The sequence below is a fragment of the Odocoileus virginianus genome, chromosome 4 (genome assembly GCF_023699985.2).
Source record: "Odocoileus virginianus isolate 20LAN1187 ecotype Illinois chromosome 4, Ovbor_1.2, whole genome shotgun sequence".
NCBI classification, from domain to species: Eukaryota; Metazoa; Chordata; class Mammalia; order Artiodactyla; family Cervidae; genus Odocoileus; species Odocoileus virginianus.
The window spans coordinates 13,510,465-13,516,522 of NC_069677.1; positions in this window are offsets into that span (position 1 = coordinate 13,510,465).

Below are 6,058 nucleotides of genomic sequence, written 5' to 3' on the forward strand. Positions count from 1 at the left end.
CCCACATGCTACAGTGAAGAGCTCACATGCCATAACTAAAGAACTCGCCTGCCACAACGAAGTCTGTAATTCCCTCATGCTGCAACTAAGACCAGGTGCAGCCAAACAAATACTTTAAAAAATATACATAATGTTAAGTTGATTTATTTTCTTTAGAAAGGAGGCGGACACTATCTAGGGTGAAACAGATCACCAGCCCAGGTTGGATGCATGAGACAAGTGCTCGGACCTGGTACACTGGGAAGACCCAGAGGGATCGGGTAGAGAGGGAGGGGGGAGGGGTATCGGGATGGGGAATACATGTAAATCCATGGCTGATTCATGTCAATGTATGGCAAAAACCACTACAATATTGTAAAGTAATTCGCCTCCAACTAATAAAAATAATGTAGCAAAAAAAAAAAAAGGAGGCGGAGAAATTTAGTAATTTCTAAATTTAACATCCTTATATCAAAATGTATGTGATATTAATAGTGCAGTCTTTGGCTCATGTCCAAGTTATAAAACACGAAAGACCACGAAGTCTCTTTCTTCCTTGATACTGCTCCTGCAGGCCCCTCAGCTACAGCCCTGTTACCATAGTAAGCACTGTTGGACATTTATGAGAGCCCAGGGATGCACAAATGCAAGAGGTGTTTAGAAAAGCTGAAATTTTGGAGAAAGTGGCTTGAGAGGGAAAGCAGGTATTGGTAGCATCTCAGGCAAGGTCATTTTTCAACACATTTCCAGAAATGGTCTGAATTTTAACTTTTCTTCAAATGCCTGTCACTGAAATTAATAAATAATATTTTGAATACAGTAGGTAGTTACATAACAGTGCATAGGGATAGGTGTCTTTTTCTCCTAACTACTGACTGAAAATAGCTAAAATGAGAGTTAATAGAGAGTAGAGGAAATATGTGGTGCTACTGGTAACCTGACTGCCAATGCAAGAGATGTAAGAGATGCAGGTTTGATCCCTGGGTTGGGAAGATCCCCCGGAGAAGGCAATGGCAACCCACTCCAGTCTTCTTACCTGGAGAATCCCATGGACAGAGGAGCCTGGCAGGCTATGGTCCATAGGGTTGCAAAGAGTTGGACACGACCGCAGCGACTTTGCAGGCAAAGGAAACAGATGCCAGTCTCCAAACTTAAAGACTGTCATTTCCTAAGATCCGCAGGCAGGAAGAAGAAATAGAGAAGCACCCGTGCAGCTGGGGTTCAGTTCTCTTAGTACTTTCAGATTACAATCTTTTAAAAATTTACCTTTTCCTAAGGTCTATTTACATCTAAAAAAGACTATATATAACTAAATCACTTTGCTGTACACCTGAAACTAACACAACATTGTAAATCAACTATACTCCAACTAAGAATTATATATGTATATGTACACACACACACATATACATCTTTATTTAGAACAAATATTTGAAGCTAGTGTAACAACTTGAGCAAGCCATGAATGATTTTTCCTCCTCTGTTAACTAATTTTCTCTGTGATTCAGGGATCTCCTGAGTCGCGGGGAGCATGTAGGCGGACTCCCTTGTGTCATGGGAAATATGCAAAAGATCATCCAGAGAGCCATGGGAACCAGCGGGCATGGGTCCATTTTGTGGGCTAATTTTTAAAAAATCTACTGAGGTATAATTTACATGCAATAATAGTGCATCCATTTTAGGAGTACCGTTTAATGAGTTTTCAAGATATTTGAACATTTACATGACTTTTAATATCTGGTATGTTTCCTAGTGTAGCTAACAGTACCAGTCAGCGGCCTGGCAAGAAATAGATGGCCAGTTACACTGGATAATTTGAGAAGAGGGATTATTTACCAAGGCGTGGGCGTGGTGTAGGGAAGGCACAAGATGGTTCCGTGTAGCAAGGCCAGACAGCTGTTCCTACTCCGTTTGCGCGGCAGAAAGGAGGAAGCAGCCACCAGAACCCAGGAAAAGGCTCTGGTGTGAGGGAGACGGTGTGAAGGATGCACCCTCACAGGAACTATGACTTTCAGTTGAGAGGCATAGCCCGCCAAAACATGCCATAGGACCCCTATTGATTAACCTGATGAATAACATAACCCTAGTGTCTTGATATGACACACCTATATTATCTCAGCCAGGAGCTTGGGCGTGGCTGTGTCTTCTGCTAGGATCTCACCAGGCTGCAGTCAATGTGTTGGCCAGGGCTAATCTCGTTTGGAGGCTCCACTGGGAGAAGGATCCACTCCCCTGCTTGCATGGTTGTTGGCAGCTTTCCATTCCTTGCAGTTGTGGTACCGAGAACTTGAGATTTTTTGCTGACTCTTGGAAGGAGGATGCCCTCAGCTTCTGGAGCCCATTCACAGTTCCCTGCCACGTGAGGTGTGGCCTCAAACACTTTTTTTTTTTAACCAGAATAATCAATCTGGGAAGTCAAAAATGTGCAAAGGGGAAGAATAAGTACCAAGGGGTCCCAGAAATAGCAGATCCCAGAAAAACATCAGCAAGTGTTCATCTGTAGAAGGTGAGGGCCCATTCTGAGTTGGAAGCCCCATGAGTGGATCCCAGAACAAATAGAGAAGGGCAAAGGCAAGAGCGTTGGAGAGGGTGGCAGGGGGAGGTGGAAAGGTCAAAAAATTACATGGGCTCAGTGGTGGCAGATTTAAGAGAGGGAATCCCTTTAGAAAGCAGAGGCAGTATTTCTTGGTAGCAGCTGCTGGTGAGCAAGGAAAGGAAGGACGTGAAAGGGGTAAGAGACTGCCAGAAACAGAATGAGATTCTAGAGTTGATAGGGAAAAATAAGAGTAGCTGGAATATTGTGAGAGAAAAAAAGAGCCATGGGAGGTGCCTTATTCTATCATAAAACTTCAGTGACTAAAATAATGTGCTATCAAGGCCTGAGTGGATAGCATGCCTGTGAAACTAAACAGGAAATCCAGATATAGACTGTAATGTATATGGAAACTTAGCTTATAAGTAGGTTCTCAGATTAGTGGCAATAATGGGGTGTTTTTTGTTAATAATGGGTTTTTAAAATATGGTGTTGGGGAAATTGAATAGACAGTGAAAAAAAATAATGAAGTTGGACAATACTTACTCCCTACACCAGGTTAAACATCAAATGAGTCAAATATTGAAATGTAAAAAATGAAACCGTATAAAATATACATGTATTAAGGGGGAAAGGTAACATTTTTATAGCATGAAGAAAATTCTTTCAACAACAAAAAAATCAGTCCACTTTTTCAAATGTCTGAAAAATTAAACTATATGAAAGTCAAAAACTTTAGCATGGCAAAAAAAAAAAAAGCCTTGTAATTAAAGTCAAATGATAAATGGCAAACTGGTGTCAAAATACAAGACCTGGGAATTCTCTGGCAGTCTGGTGGTTAGTACATACCTGTGCCACGGTAGTCAGGTGATTAGCATTGCTCGAAGCAAATAGGGAAGTGTGATGGTGATGTCTGTGCAGAAAGTGTTTACTGGCCTGAGACCACTGATGATTAGCTGACTTGCAAAGCATGAGGCTGTCACTGATTGGTTGGTTTTCAGATATGTATTCAATGAACCAAATTGTCATTGATTGATTAGACAGGTTTATAACCGGTTCTGGTGGTTACTTATTACCATGACTGTCAAACAATCAATCTTTTCCTACCTGTGTGGGGGGACTCATTTCTATAGAGAAATTTTGTGTAACTAATTACTAAGAAAAGGTCAATCTTCCTAATTACATTAAGAGCCCATAGGAATGGAGAAGAAAGTCTAACAACCAATAGAAAAATAAGCAAAAAATACAAACAGAAAATAAATACAAATGGCCTTGGAACACTGAAGGAAAAAACCCCTCCCTCTTGCCTCCTTGCAGCCGAGAAAGCAACATAGGTCACCAGCAGCTCTACTGGAGCCATCCGAGAAAATTCCGCCAGGGTTCTCGCTCTTGCCGGTTCTGCTCAAACCGGCACCATCTGATCCGGAAATACGGCCTCAATATGTGCTGCCAGTGTTTCCGCCAGTATGCGAAGGACATTGGCTTCATTAAGTTGGACTAACTGAACTTCCTTAAATGGATCATCCAGCACATCTACCTTAACAATACTAGCTCTTTGTATATAAAATACAAGTTTTAAAAACTTAAAAAAAAAAAAAAACAACAACCCTCAATCTCACTTGAAATAAATGTTTCCTGTAGCGAGTGCTGTCAAGACCCTGGAGAAAAACACAACCACATTCCGTAAAATTAAACTGTCAAAATAACTTTTGACATTTAGAGACAGTTTAATGCATAAGCCACTAAATTTAATTTTTTTAAATATATTTTTTAAATGTTATTAAGTATAGCTGATTTATAATGTGGTGTTAGATTCAGGCATACAGAACAGTTATATATTTTTAATATATATAATATATATATATATACTTGTTCAAGGTCTTTTCCCATATAGTGTATTATAAAATATTGAGTGGAGTTCCCTGTGCTATATAGTAGGTCCTTGTTGCTTGTCTGTTTTATATATAGTAGTGTGTATGTGTTAACCCCAGCCTCTAATTTATCCTTCTGCCCAAGAAGCCACTAAATTTGGAATAAACGTTTCAGTACAAAATACGTAATGCATGAATTATTTTTTTAAGCCAAAGGAGACATGATTGTGTTTCAGCTCCCATGGTAGCTTTTGCTATTATGCAAAATTAAAATGACCACTTGTTCTCAACCAGAGACCTGAGTCTTAGGTAATTAGACCTCTTCTCTACTTTTTGGTGTGTGACCTACTATCAGCACCAAAAAAAAAAAAAAAAGAGAGAGAGAAACTTCTAAAAATAAACTAGTTATATTCATGTTATTTTTAGCTTTATACAAGTAAAAGCTTTAAATGTAAGTTTTCTAAGCATTTTCAAATAGATTCAAGTACATTTTTTGTTTACAATGTGCTTTTCCAAGCAGAATTGTTTTTGAGATCTTGAGATTTTTGAACAGTTTTCAAGTCAGTGAACTTAGAATGCAGTTGCATAAATTATAGCACATCAAGCTCTTTGGAAGTAGATTCTCTCACATTAAAAGCAAATTGATTTAGTATTATTTTAGTGCCTCTTGCTAATATTATTACATAATTCTTGTCATCTAATTTTTTTTTTTTTTTGCAGTCTAGAATTACTCTGGAGAGTTACTTCATTATGATCTATTTCAATTACTAAAATGCCCTCCTTTAAATCTTATCCTGGTGTTCTATTATTTCTAGTATATCCTCCTAAGAGCTATAGAAATTTAGTGATGATGTCTGATGGCCTTAATTTTCTGTAGAGGAAATTTCAGAGAGGGGTTCTTGGTATTCCTGTGGGTGAAGAATCAGAAAGCTTGTAGGAACTCAGGACAGTGGTGACTTCAGGTGATTGTTGGTCTGTGTATAACAGGTGGCATTGAGAAACCTTACTCTCTAATCATCAGTTCTGGTTGAGATGGGGACACTCAAGTATAATCAGAGCAATAGGTACTGAACAACCGGCAGGGCTTTCTACAGGTGCTTGGGAAGGTTCTCCAGTTTACCTCCATACATTCTTAATGAGGTTTTACCTCTCCTGGGCATTTGTGTTTGAGCATCATTTCCCATACATATTACTCCATCTTGTCAGGATAGCCTTCCAATTTCTTGCCTTAGAGATTTCAAGACGTTTTTGTCCCAGAACCCATTAAAGGAACTCTGTTGTGCTTGTTTTCCCTCCTCTTATTGCTTATCTCCTGCCTGTTTTCTGAAGTCTGTCATTCCAACCTCTCCTGGGATATAAAAAACACCATTTCCAGGGACTTCCCTGGCAGTCCAGTGGGTGAGGTTTCAAGCAATCCCACATGCTGCCAGGCTGAAGAAACAAAGGACAAACCCCCCCAACCCCACTTTTCCAGACTCCTTCACCACAAGCTTCCTGTTAAGTTCTATTAAGAGGTAACTAGGAGGAAAGGGGAAAGGGGACATTTCTTTGCGGCTCCTCTCAGTGTTGGCAGTTGATCCCAGCTTCCAAATGCCTTCAACTCCTCTAGAACCCTTTCAGAGCCCCAGCAGTAGCTGGGAGGTGTTTCTCAAAAATCTGAACACCACATCTGCAG